Genomic DNA, 15670 nt, shown 5'->3' with positions numbered 1-15670 from the left:
CAGCCATTGTCTTATGTTTTTATTTCTCTTGTGCATTAAAGGATCATTTAATATGATAATGTGTATCAGATGAAAAGTTTGATAGCTCAAAAACAAACTTCTAGACTTCATTATTAGGAGGTCAGTTTTAAAACTCCATTTCACACTCCATTTATCTCAGTGTAGCAGAACCCTGTTTTTTAGAGTTACTAACAATTAAGAGCTGAGCTGTGCAGACCCAGGTTAGAGCAATAAAATGGTTTCCGACAAGGGCAGAAATACACTTACACCATCCCAGCAGGATGTATAACCCCACAAATCAAGGCAGTGACACATATACTATGTATGTAACATAGATAATGGAAGACTTTCTGTCAGTAAATGAATTTAATACTATATTTAATATGTACATGACTACAATTTATATTTTGTACTTATGATATGCCAAAATTGTTCTAAAGTATTTTAAAATCACATTTTTGTGGTATACAAATGGATTATTTCTTAACACATAAAAAACATTTCTATTCTGCTGTTAGCAAAGTTCTGCCTGAAGAGCACTATGATGTGAATACACTCACCCCACCTCCTTACACAAATTCAACTTAACACTTTTGGTGAGAGCCCAGCTTTTTTCCTTCATTTTATCAGCTGTTTATCAGAGAATCTTCTTGAAGGCGTCTGAAAGGGCAGAAAGCGGCAAGAGCTGAAAAACTGTCTGCCTGGTTCATAAAAGACGATGGCATTTTCCTAATATAACTTGACTTAGCTCTTTCTGACAAAGGCCCATAGGAATAAAACCACATCTCTATAGCCTCTTACACTGTGATGTCAACTCAGATTTTCCCTGTTGAACACCTGGATCTAGTAGCTGAAACTCTAGGAAAATAAGCAAAGAAACATTGTTCGTCCCACTATATGAAGAGTAGCCCCAGGTGTGATTAAAAAGAGCCTCATTAGAAACCAAGCATGCCCTCAGCCTGTTATGTCTGCCTTTCCTTGACATAATAATTCCACTCTTGAAAAGGATGACACCACAACCCGAAGATAACAGTGCGTTGTTTTGTAATATTAGTTTAAATCCCACATCCCCAAAAACTCCCTAGAGCCCAGCATTCAATTATAAAAATGGCAGACAGAAGAACACAACCTTTTACTCATCCGTAATCATGGGACCACGGGTGATCATCATGTTCTTGGGTCACATTCAGCAAATGTACTATGACATTTCTCAGAAAGCGATACTTCCCAAGTCCCCAGAAGAGCACTTTTAATCAGCGTCATTCACAAATACACATTCCACGACAATTGAAGCTGCCAGTTCCGATCTTCAGCGGAGCAAAACTATCATTTTCCAGAGGCCTAAGATTCTAGAGACTCCATGCAAGTCAATATTATCTGCATTATCAACAATCTGTATGCCAGGAGCTTAACGTGAAACGGAGAGTGCCACATAATTGAAGAACTGACTTTGGGGGACAAAACAAAAAATAATTAAAGTTATTTTCTTCGTGCACTGCCAAAAGAGAATGCGTTCTTTGGGAAAGAGACCTGTAGTGATTTTATTACCTTAAGTCAGGAAGCAGAAAGTCTAGTCAGAAGATCCTTAAAGGCTGACATTTTCCAGGATTGAAAATGCTGCCTAATAGGCCAGCTCTACCTAACGTGCAGTTAATTTCTAATAGCCCAAATGGGTGCTGCAGTATTTTTACAGCATAATAAACATGTTCCTGAAATCATGCACAGGCTCTGTGACTAATTTAGAGCCAGACAGGAATCTCTTTGGGACACAGCAGTTTGTGAGAGTGGGAGCAAACAAACAAAATCCTTAAAATAAAAAAACCTAAGGTACGTAGACACCAATGGTAAAATGAATTGGTCTGTGTACGGCTACCCACAAAATCAAGAAAAAAGGACAAAATAATATTCTGATTAGAGGTGCTCCAAAAAAAAACGACAGCATGTATTGTAGTTAATGTCAGCAAATTATGTACTACTATAAAGTCTGCTGGCTATGTTCAAGACCCAACACATTCTTCCTTTCCATTGTCATATTTCTACAGTATTTAGGTGCCAATACACAATATTTCTTATAGTGATTAATACATTTAGCAGGGTCCTTTGTCTAAGATGGCTTATGTCCAACAAACACAGAACCTAAAGAAGGGGGGTAGGAGTGATTAGTTGTTTCTTTTGACAAGGAGAACTGCTTTCCCCAGCCAATCCTCCTCAGTTCCAGCCTAGTCTATACAGTAGGTGCAATTTGAATGGCTGGCAATGGAAGGGGTCAGAAATGGTGCGATACTCTTGGCGTCTATGCAGTTGGGTCCGGCACATGAGCCATGAGCTAAGAGACTAGCAGAAGTTGCAGAAGTTGAGTGAAGAGGGAGATTAGGGAGAGTGCAGACCAGGATCTGAAAACAGCTGCGAGAAAAGATAGGTAGCCAGTGATGAGTGCACCCAAGAGAGATTGCATGTAAGACAAGGAGGAGAGAGCGATCCAGTCTAGAGAGGACAAGGTTTTGGACCAGGAGCCAGAGGCTGTTGAGAAAAGGGTGGAACCTGAAAAATGTTCTGAAAAACATGGCAGGAGTGTGTTACAGCTGCAGGGGAGCTATCAAGGGTAACACCATGGTTTCTATCAGTGGAGGAGGGAGAGACAGTGTGAGACTAGAGACAGAGACAGGAATAAGAGAAAGGGACTGGAGAGGGGTGGGGTGATACAGAAAGGGTCATAACAAGTCAATCAGATTACATAAAAATCAGATGGAATCATAATGTATACATGACAATTAGATGAACACCAGTAGTTGCTTAAAAAATGTGCAGCGCTGTAATGTGTTTATTTCTTCATCTGGACACTGAGCTGGAGTACTGTGGGAAATGGAACCTGCCAGTTTTTGGTGGGGTGCAGTGCTGTATTTGTCCTACAGTATGAGGCAGTACAATACTTCTGTTGTGTTCATGACTGTCAGACACTTGAAAGATTGGCCCTTTGTGAACTCTCACAGGATTAAGATAAATGCACTAATATAGCTGGACCAAACAGTTTCGATTTTTTTCTTTACATAAGGTAAATACATTCGCATAAGAATCTGACTTCATTGGAATAACTGACGTGATAAATAACTGAAAATGCAGTATTCTGCACTACAGTTTGGTAGTCGGGTTTATTAGCCGCAGCTATAAATGCGAACGTGCTTCCATTGGCTTTTCATGTAGTGGAAGTGTGGCTGATCCAGCGTCTGCCCTGAACTCAAGGTGAACTTCTCACAATTCCCTGTGGGACCTGATTGCGGACTGCATTCAGTCCTCTTCAAGAGAGGGGAGAAGGCATCCTGTGAGAGTCGGAAAAATCCAATCACTGTTCCATTCGTTTTTCTCATGAAACTGACAGAGTCTATTATTCTGCTTTCTATCGCCTCATAGTCCACCTCAACAAAAAGTGAAATGCGATCATTTTACAGAATAAGGTCGACATCAAACAGCATGATCTCAGTATCATAACCGATCCTGGCTCGGACAAGGTGGGTGGAGATTTATAGAAAGAATTGGCAAGTCACAAAAAACAAATCTTTTTTTTCTGTGCTCTCCTAGACTTAAATATGCATAGTCTTGAGCAAATTGCTTGTAGTGGAAGAGTACAGTTTCTGGTAAACACACATCAGAATCACTAGGTGTCTTTGGTATCACTGACCTTCACTTGCAGCCAACTTGTTAGTAATGGATCTCAAAATGAGAATCCTGGCTAATATAATGATCTACATGGGCCTGCTACACACCTTAAGACAATTATTTCCTGGTGTCGCCATCTCTTATCCATGATAAGAAGCAGAAAATTCTATGAAAGATTCCCAATGCACACTCATTATTCTGAAATAATGAGTCCAGACAACTTAATGGGCACAAGAGAATAAAAAAGGAATCAAAATGCTCTGGCTTGCTAAAAAGATCCAAGACATCAAACTTAAGAGAAAAAAAAGAATTCAAACTGCATGCAACAAAAAACATTTATGAACACACATTTTTATTACCTCCAGCTAGCTGTCATGTAACCACTTATCCCACTTTACCCTTCCTAATCCAAGAACATCATTTCATTACCTTCTGGTCTTCATTTTTAACAGTGACAACTCACCTGTATCCAACATGGTAGTGAATAATAATAGTGAGTGCATTTTTTATCAATCAGAGATCCAGTTACACAAAGAAAAATATTACTTTCCAATGATATATTCTCAATATCCAATAATGATTAAAGAACACAGAGCAGGAACCGCTGTGTTACTTTTAGTATAGTGCTTTTTGGAGTGAAAAGTCTTATTTGGCTTTTCAGGAGTATATTAATATGTGCTGAAAGCAATTCATTATGAAACTGCACTACATTCTCTGAAATTACAAATATATTGGGCTGATGCATTTAGCAAAGTGGATTACTTGTGCACTTTTTATAAAGCTGGGCATTTTACTAAAGCAATTTGAGCAGAATACCTTGTTCCAATGGCTGTGCCCCATGTAGGATTTAAACCCACACCCCCCCCCCCACACAATTAAAAATTCCTTTAGACTCCTGCCTCCACAGCTTGGACATTATGAGAATGGGTGTTTCAAGTTATGGACGTACTGCCTGTTTTGCACAATTCGAACTTAATTATAACTAATTACTAATATCGATGGAGGTTTTGAGAAAAAATAGCTAGGCTGAATGGACTGCTATTTTTAAACCGTTACTTAGTACAGTTAGCATGTGTGTCTTTGCATTGACTTTCATCCATGGAGGGATTATTTTGTTATAACAAACATTTCCTTAATGGAAGACAAGAGGCTCATTTGTTTTTCCTGTATAACAGTTCAGGTCAATGAACTGGGTCTATAAAGCAATGACATGAATTACAGTCAAACACATACACTTTCATAGCATCAGTACACCAAAAAGTACCAATAATGTCTGTTGTATCTTTTACAACATTCTCACTCCTTTTGCTCTTATGCAAAAAACAATGTTTACTATAGCATGAATCACTCTTAACATTCAGGCACATATTCTTGGTATTGTCAGTCTAATGGCAGTGATAGCTGAATGTTCCATGTGCACATGGCCAGAACAAATTGTACAGCTCCATTTAACTTTTCTAGATGTATAATGCTCTCATAGCAAATTACATACTTACAGTAACTTGGAGGAATCCGGTCAAGAACAGCTTTACTGTAAGCCACATATTTGATGTCTTACTTGATTAAATGAAACTTTATGACTGCAAAAAACATTTTTCTTGTACATTGACAGATTTCTCTCCATGTGTGCTGACTGAACAGCTCTGTTCCCAAATATTAGTGCTTATGATGTTGACACGTACATCAGGAACTGACATCAGCTGAAAAAGTTCTAATAGCTTTAATTTTCAATCGTACAAATCGCTGAGACATTTGACAAGGAGCAATAAATGTAATGGCATTAAAAACCCCTGAAAGGAATGCACTCATGCTCCCAGCCCTGACCATCAAGCATGTATTGAATACACTGGAAAACAGGACAATTATGCAAATAGGTCAGTCTGCCAAGAAGCGAAGACGGGCTTCTTCGAACTGCTTCAAGATGACTTTGCCAAGACGCTATCTAGTTTACAAAACAATGGTGGGAAGCAAGCCTAAGCATGTGAGCTATCCTGAGGGCCAAGGAAAACTTTCAAATACTCCAAGTATACTCTCACGTCCAATAAGCCTCCTGGAGCCACAAGTGTCTTTAATAATTAGGGATTTTATAGAATCCACACATTAATGCCTGTGCTGATTTACGAACATATTACAGTTTCTTTCTTATGAGCTCTGAAAAAGTGATCACCAGAGTTACTTGTAGCTTTTCCTTTTTGCTGGGATATGGAACTTCAAAAACTTCAAAAGCACTCCATGCGATCACATTGGATATGCTGCTTAATCTTTTCAGACCTCTGTCGAGGTTTTTACTTTAGTTTAATTAATTTAATCCAATTAAAATGCCATGGTCCCGATTCACCAAGATGTACACTTAAGAAAAATCAGACTTTCAGTAATTTGTTTTGTGTTCTGTAATATTAGTATTATATATATTAGTATAATTTCACATTTAAAAAACATTATGAAAACAAGTTTTTCTAGGGGGGTGATGGGGGATTCTGATTTAGAGGTATTGAGTTAATCCCACAGTTTGTAGCTCCGCACCACTGGCTTCTCGGTCAAGCACAGACACCGTAGGTCTGAACCCGTGGCTCGTCTTGCACTGAGCAGGATTTCTGTTGCAACATATGTTATTAACTTGCACAACAAATCACAGGGTAGCGTGAAGGCAGGGCTGCTGCCTCACAGCTCTGGGGTCTCGGGTTCAACTCTGGCCACAGGTGTCTGGTGTTTGCACGCTCTTTCTCCAGGTGCTTTGGCCTCCTCCCACATTCCTAATTCCTGAGCCATGCTGGTTAGGTGTGAGTGGCTATTATGAGATTTGTCCCTTTCTCTGCAGCAGTTCTGCATCCTGTCCGGAGAGAGAGCAGTCATGCACTCTCAGGGCTAGTTCATTTAATTTGAAACAACTACATTGGTCAAGGATAGTGTTATAATGCAGGTCCAGGTAGTTACTGCATAACAGACTGAACATTTTCTCTTTCAGATCAGTGGCAACAAAAGGAAACCAGGATTGTCACCCTTATAATTTAAATAGGCTGCTACTTTTGTTCAAAGCAACCTACATTTATGCAGCCAGGCATTTTATTGGAGCAAATTTAGAAAAGTACCTTGATCAAGCACAACAATAGTCCCCCCACTTGGTATTGGAACCCACAACTTTCACGTTATGAGTCCGGAATTCTAAATCAAATGAGAACAGCCATAAAAAGGAAAAAAAAGTGAAACACTGTGTGTATTTGTGGCATTAGATTAGGGCTCTTGGAATGTGACAAGGTTAAAGTTACTCTTACTATTGTCAGAATTGTGTGACAGAGTGGAAATTAAAATCTCCCATGATCTAGGAAAAAGTTTCAGACCCAGAAAAATATTCATTCTGTTCCTCATACGAGCACTAAAGGAAAAAAAAGCTAATTTTTTCAAGTCATTCCTGAAATCAAAAGCCATAGTCATATGTCTAGAAGCATTTTAATTGTGTTTTGTTTCCCTGATTTTCGTGTGCAGTTATTTCTCAACTTTTTTTTACCAGATGACAAAAAAGTAATACTTCCATTTCAACAGAATGTTCATCACATTGATGCCTACAGAAACCTATTCAATGCCCCCGGGGAAGCGAACTGGAGTTGTCTAATATTGTCACAGATATTAAGTGCATGGGAAGGGCACTTGCACAATGCTGTATTTAAAAAAATAAAAATACAATAAAATTACATTTTACATTACATTACTAAATTTTAGTATAAATGACACTAAAGTTAGGCACACCAGATCACCAGGGCCTGATAGTGCTTTTCCATTTGTATATGTACTTAAGGAAATGAGGGATGTTATTTATACAGCTCAGGTCTCACTGAGGACAGGGGCTGTACCTTCAGATTGAAGAATTGCACACGTAACACTAATTTACAAAATAGACTCTAAAATGAAGCAGGAAACTCTAGACCATTCAGTTTAGCCTCTGTGACTGCAAAAGCTATAAGGAAACAGTAGTTAGGATTAAATTAGAAGAACAATTACAGCACAATGTCATTTTTAAAAGAGAGATAAAATGGATTTAACTATAGAAAGTCTTAAATTGCAAGAATTGTTTGAGAAAGCAACAAGAATGATACAATAAATAACACTAAAACATACAACATAATACATTGTATTCAGACATCCAGAAAGGTTTGGTTTTGATGGGGGCACTCATAAAAAGTTAATTCTCTAATTCCCAATGCTATGGTAATTCAAGGTAATGATTGCACATGGATCAAGAGCAATTTCACAAAAGGGAATCTGTGCATTATGCTAAGGGACAATAACCTGAACAGGGAAGATGTAAGAAGTGGTGTACTGCTGGAGCCCATTTAAGGCCAGTTGGTCTCCCTGATCTACTCAATTTAGATTGTGGTATAGGTAGAAAACTATTCTGCATATAATATAAGGCAAGGAAAAAATTCCGTGATGCACAATGTCAAAATTAGTTGTTGATGGTTTTCTCAAAATAATGGAAAAATAGGGTGATTTCTGTTGTGGAGAAAACACTGCTTCAGTTTTGTTTCCAAAAAGAAAAGGCTAATGGTTGACAATGAACAATGCAGACACAGGAAGGAACAACTATGTGGATTTTTTTCAATAAATCCTAAGCAATAATGAAAGGTAATTCAAAATAGAAAAAAAATGGAGATACTTGCACACCAGTGAGAAAAGCATTAGATGTTCCTCAATAAATTGACCAACTTTGGCACAGTTTCACAAAGCACTAGCTTTGACAAATATATTCATGGTATATCACTCTCTGCAAACATAGAAACTCTGAATTCTTGCAGACATTTAAAAAACACTTCTATACATACATACAGGTTTAAAGTAAGCAGCTGAAGTAAGCAGTATTTTGATTGCTCTTTTGTATATAATCCTTAACAAAAAGTAAAAAGTATGGAGTTTGTGTCTTACTTGCACATTTTGAAGTACTGCAAGTATTGCAAATCAGCTGCAATTGATTTTATTGGGATAGGCAGCATTGAAAAGGCTGCAGGGGCTGTGTGATTTGTACTTGAGAATATCCGTCTCTGAATCGGAGAGCTAGAACAACAATATCCTACTGCATTATGGAGCACTACTGAATCCATTGCCAGAATAGCAGTTTCTGGGCTATAAACCAGATCATTATTTAGATATTAATGTGATCTCCACAGAAACAGGCCTGGGCAGCACTGCCAACGGAATGGTACATAATTTATGTCCTTGTGTGGTTAGACAGTGTTTTGGTTTTTTCATTTCAGTGAGGCTGAGGATTGAAAACACAGACTCAGCAAGAGAAATATAATGGTAAGGTTTAATTTGGCTGCACGTCTGTACATTAACTGAACTGTATGTTCATACATAGTCTCAATGGATATATCACATCACTTGAATCCTGTGTTAATGAATTGGATTTCCTTATTGCATTGAATAGGGGTCAGACTTCCTTAGGAACATCACTTCTCAATTAAGTCCCTCAAATGCAATGCACTTTTTACAGCACAGTTATTAACTCTTCAGCGTCAAATGGAAGTAAAAAAGAGTAACAGTGGCAGGGGAATTATAAAAAGCCCTGGACAAAACCATGGCACACACATAGCAAATGAAATGTAATGTTGCTAAGTACAGTACAAAGTGATCCACACACAAAGCAGGAACTTGCAATAACCATATTGCATGTGTGATTCTGAGCTGAAGGAAGCTATGCACAGGAATGGTCTCAGCATTTCTGTAGATCCTTATTTGTCCTTATCAAGACAATATGGGAAAGCAATGAAGAGGTAAAAGGAATGTTTGGACATATAGCAAAAATAATAGAATTTAAATAGATGAGATTAGAATTTAAATACAGGTGAGTTGCGTTTAAGTTTTATAAAGAACTAGTAAGACTTCGTTTAGAATGCTTTGTCCAGTTTTAATCTCCAGAACACAGTTACCATATTATAATTTGAGGAATAGAGGAGCAACAGTAATGAGTGGGGATTAGTATATAATATCCTAAGGGGAATAGTTTCTTGTTATTATAATTCACTCTCTCTTCGGACATTACCTGTATGTGTGTATGAGCACATGTTTGTGAAATGTGTCTTGAGGTAAAACGTTCAGAAAATAAAGAAAGGAAGTCAATCTCTCTTTTCAGTTCAACAGAAAACTGTGCCTTCACACTGGGAGAGTTGAAGATATTCAACTGAACAGAGCATACTAGAACATTAAATAGTTCTATTTAGTAATTTATCAAGAGAAAACTGACATGATTGAAAGCTTAATTTGTATGTCTTATTTTTATACACTAAAATATACACAGTGCCCAGCCAGCAATGTAAGGCGGTAAATGTTTCTCCATAACAGCAACTCAATAGTATGCTTCTGATGCTTTTTTTCCTGCAGCAGGCAAAACTATTACTGTAAATAAAATTGGATTTACAGTAAATGAATTGTTTTGTCTTTATCAAAGTTCATTCGTAAGAGACAGATCAAATGCTTTTGAATAGCACAGTTATAGTGTCTTTTAGATGTGGAGAGCAAGGGAAACAAATATTATTTTGTCTTCAATACTAAAACATATTAAGACATAACCATGACATCTGTCTAAAGCATTGACTGTTTAAAAGTTACAAATTTAAAACAACAATTGTAAAATATTTTAGGATGTACCGATTTCAGTTTGACCACTGTTATCTGATATCAAGTAGTGCCCTTACAGTAGGTCTGGATAAAATACATTTTTGCTGCCCTCTTGAGGTTATAATATTTATTGCATTTCATCTGATTAAAGGACAAATACATATACAGTATAGAACTTTGTGTAAATATTAATTTTAAAAGCTAAAAATGATATACATAAATAATAGATCTCACCCATATGATTGCTTCCCCCTCTTCAATAACAACACTAATGCATTTCCACTTCTAACTTCTAACTGCTCCCTCTTGGTGTACAGTTTTCCCTTGATTTACACATTCAAAGCCTTCTATATTTTAAAATAGTTGAGGTCATGAACACAGGCACAAACCTTTAGCACATTCTCTTTTGTGGATTGTTAGAGGCTGTTCACTATGTCTAGATACACATCTGAGATCATAATGCAATGAAGCAATAACATCACATTTATTCAGATCCAGAAGCTGAAGCTGAAATAATCATGAGCTGAAATTTAAAACAGCAAGTAAATAAAGAAATACTGTTATGCAAAAAGCTTAAGTTAGGAGAGTTAATGGATGCTGCTGTGATCTTGATCAGTTCTTTTTATTTAACATGGTAGTTCTAATATTTTCACAATCTCCAGCTAAAAGGTTTCTTCATCACTTGCTTGTAAAAGATTAACACTAATTCTATAATTCAGAAGAATAATACCCACATTTTTACTGAAGACTAGGTGTTGAGTAATGGCGATAAGAACCTGTTTCTGTACAACACTATATATCATTTCACTCGCTAGGTTCAGTGCAATAATAACTTTTTCAACACTTGTGTCTCCTTGGGGAGGGAATAATTTGAGTTGGCCCCCTTTCCACATTTTCTTTTTCATGGCACTGGTCCCAGAATAAGCCTGACATTCACCTGGTTTTGTTATTATAATTAATAATTACTGACATCTTTTATTAAAACGGAGATTAATCTGCACTGCCTGACTAGTACTTAAATATTTACCCTTCATGGCTTTACTTTGGCAGAAACCTCAACTAGTCTGACAAATTATCAAATACATGAACCTGAAAATACAGTTCTTTGAACTAGCATGCGTCTTTAAGAAAATAGCACTGCTGCACTATTTCTAATAAAAAAGGCAAATTAGTGTAATTATCTGTAAACTGCATGCACACAAATGGTTTAGTCAAAATTATTTTTTGAAGGGTCATGGTTTGCTGTAGCTGTAGTTCAGGACTTCCTCTGGTGGAAGTTACACTGAAAATGAAAACCTGATCACAGTGAAAATCTGATCTATATCTCCTGTTCACAGACTGGACACATTGTCAGGTCTGTGCATTTTCTCCAGCTGTTAGTCATTTGCAGTTATCAAGTGGTACAAATGGACTTCTAAGGTGAGCCAGGTTATCAACAACAGAATCCTGGCTGCTCAGCTGTGGCTTGCTGTCAAGGGTGCAGTTCAAAGATCCCCAATAAAAGAAAGGGAAAAAATATGATCGGAAAACAGTGTGGCTTATAGGTGCTTAAATTAATATCTTGCTTAGAATTTAATCATCATGACTGCCCTGTGGGTAAAAGGATTAATAGAATTCATTATAGATCCAACCCCACATGACTTCAGCATATTTTTAAATATCACACTGTAGACTGAGAACAACCTGCTACTTAAAACAAGGTTTAGGGTCTTATCAGGTAATAACATGGCATCTTTTACCCACTTCTACAATAATCAGCCTTGAAGTCTAATATGTTACACTATTGACAAGACCTCACCAGTCAAGTCTTTTGCACTCATTGTCTGGGAAAAAGCAGTGAATGCATGAACCATAGTATTGCTTGTGCCAGCTCTTCCTAAAGATGTTACATCATCAGATTTGTCCCAGTGGAAATGTTCAGATGAGAAAGACATTAGCAAGTGGCCAGATCTGGCTAATAATTTCATGCATGTAAAACACGATTTTTTTCCCCGCTGGTACGCATTTTAGAGCAGAGATTATTGCTATACTGAAGTCCACATTTAAAACGAAAAATCCTTTTAAAAGCAGTGTTCCGTATAAAAAGCACCAAATGAAAGTGAAATGGTGTCAAAACTTCTTTTAACATTTTTTCACCTACATCAGAATAAGAAGCAGGGACTGGTTTTAAAGCAGAACTGTGAAGACGAAACAGATCCTCAGTTAAGTTCGAGACCTTCATCCCAATGTCTTCTACGGTGCTGGTTGTTCATTCTCTGGGAAGAATCAAGTCTAACACTCTTCTAGAGCACACACTAGCTTCATTCTACATGCTTCCACAGCTCATTAACCTAGTGAGACCTCAGTCAATTTCCACCTGGAATGATGTCCCATCAAACATTTTTTAATATCTCTGGAAGGTTATACAGTAGAAGCCTGATTTACGGCTTAAATTAAAGCTCAAGTTCAGATATCCAGTCAAATACTGATGTCATATTTGTGGTTGTTACAGAACCCAATGCTATGGAATATTCTGGAGAGAAATGGTGGAGGACACACATTCAATAGATGTCTTCAGATTCTTGGTTTTTTTTAAATAACAAAAATACCCTTCAGAAAAAGCCTATTAGTGATATTTAAATACTAAAGAAAATAAAATTTTGCTAAAACCCTTTTTTAATGAGTTTTTACCTCCCTTTGTTATCCTAATGGCAATGTTCTTATTTTGATTTAATTAAAGTAGCAATGAAAACCACTTTCTCGGGTCGGACCTGAGAGCAGAGAACAACTTTACCAAAGGACCATAGGATCCCATGAAAACTTTATTTTTGTGAGGTTTAACTGCCTTTCCTAACTTTATTACATTGTGTTTCTTGCACTTCATTTCACGTAAAGATTTTTTTTTTCCAGTTGTTTTCAATCCAGGATCAAAGTAAGTAAATGGACGTGAAAGAACAGAAATAAAATTCTTTACTGTCAAAATCAGATCTCATACTACAGCCCAAAGAAACCCATCCAGAGTTTGCACAGTAACGTAAAAAATATTCTGTAAAGGGGCATTTGATCACTCAAAATGTCGAATGATTTTGTAAGCCGTCAAAGAAAAAAAAAAGAGGTCAAATGGTTTGATGGTTTGTACTCCAACACAGACACACACATTGCAAATGGTATCAACTGAAGCTTAACACTGACAGTTCTCAAGGCAACAACCCTGGAATAACCTTCTGTCCCCCTGGAAGCATTATAGTAATCACCCTCAGCTGTCCTCCATGCCAGATTAATAATTAAAAGACTCCCCTAAGAGTGAAACAATGAAATTCTGATCTATATCTCCTGTTCACAGACCGGACACATTGTCAGGTCTGTGCATTTTCTCCAGCTGTTAGTTATTTGTAGTTATCAAGTGGTACAAATGGACTTCTAAGGTGAGCCAAGTTATCAACAACAGAAACCTGGCTGTTCAGCTGTCCAAATATCTACAGTCTAATAAGTCAAAGAACTTAAGACATCTTAATGTTCTCAATATTCTTATCATCAAATATCAAACATGTATCATTGCTCTTTGATCAAACCACTTTTTTCACTTGGCATGAAAATTATTCATCATTCTTTAAAACTTATGTCTAATCTACTCTGTTGATTTTAATCATACTCTAAAAGGTTACCTGCTTATTAAATAGCACTAATAACATTGGACACAAATTTTGATGTTAGATAAGGTATACTGTATAATACTGGCTCCAGCATCCTGGGATCTATCAAAACTTTAAAACCAACCCCCAAAGGCATAGTGGCTAATAAAACAGCAAAAATTTGGAAAAAGTATATTCTTAAATAATTATCAAACAAGGCAAAATTGACATTTCTTTGACTTTATTTATCTCATAAACAACAGAGTAGCATTGCTGCCATCAAAATATTTAACAGTGCATAAAATTCAGACATTCGTTTTTGATGGCTGACAGTTTTGTATTCTACAAATCATTTTATTTTTTTAAAAAAATCACACCTTCCAGCCATAGGCAAGTATTTCACAATATTTACAGGAGTTAAAAATCTGCTTCCCTTCTAACACAGGTTTTCCCAAACCCAGCACTAAGCTCACCCATTTAAAACTGCATCTGTAGTAAAGATGGCAGGATTTTCATGGGAAAGCAAAGCTTCTTGAAACCAAAGACCTGTTGAGAATCTCGAAGTCATACAGAATTAAACTTTGGAATAATCTCACACTTTCACTGATATATTTCACTGCTTTGTTTTTGACAGAAATAGATAATTAATCGCAAAAAAGTGCATTGCTTCTGTTGCAGCATGTGAAAAGGTTCGACAACACACCCAGTGGTTTCTACTGTCTTGGCCCAGCGGCTTAATGGAACTCCTCACACGGGATGGATGCTACACACAGACAATTTTCACCATATAGTAAGCAATTTGCCTGACATTAAGAATATTTCCATTCCTGGTATATGGTGCCTTACCAGAAGGTACCAAGATAAACCTATACAAAAAAACACTATACTATTAATTAACAACCTCTTATTTGAAATGTCTCATTATTAAATACACATTTTGACTAGGTATACTATGCTTTATTAAAATTTGACATACTGAAACATAACCAGCACTGTACTGCATGTAGCTTCAATTCTGAATTCTTAACAATAGTTTTCATACCTGACAGGTTATGAAGTATGCTTGCCTGCAGCAAATAAACTAAGATGACCCCAAATTCCTCTGCATGTACCTGCGAACACATGCCTTAAACAAGTAATTCTGTTTCAGACAAGTAATAAAGATTTTAATGCTTTTATATTTTTCAGAAAAGGGTAGGAAATCACATAGAAGTAGTGTGCTATACACACGAGGTATACATAATGTGCTTTCTCTAGATCAGAAAATGAATCTGTACATCAGCTATTTCCAACACTGTTACAATATGGTAGTAACATACAGTCTTAAATAAGATGTTAATTAAGCAGACAGCTCAGGTGGCTCTGTGGTCTTACTCAATGGTCCACTTTTACATATTGCATGAATATAATATAGAAATGTGTATTTTGGCTTCCAATCCATTTAAAATAATACATTGTTTTCATTGTTTCAACATTCATCGGGAAATTTAGCAAACTAATCACAGGCATGAAGTGACAACTATTCACATTTTGGGAACGAAATTCTTCAGAGAACTGAGAGATGCATGAATAAGACAATTGAAATGAAAACCAACTTATTTGTACAAGCTGATAAACCAACAGCATTGTAACATTCTGAATGTTTGTCACTGAGATACGATTTATATTAAGAATCACTGAAATATAAACACATTTTCAGCTATACAACACACCACGCCAAAATCAATATATTCTTCATGGCGATTTTCAAAAAATAAATACAAATAAAAATAACTATCATAAAATAATAATAAAAT

This window comes from Lepisosteus oculatus, chromosome 8 (assembly GCF_040954835.1).
Source record: "Lepisosteus oculatus isolate fLepOcu1 chromosome 8, fLepOcu1.hap2, whole genome shotgun sequence".
NCBI classification, from domain to species: Eukaryota; Metazoa; Chordata; class Actinopteri; order Semionotiformes; family Lepisosteidae; genus Lepisosteus; species Lepisosteus oculatus.
This window is presented reverse-complemented; position numbering follows the sequence as displayed.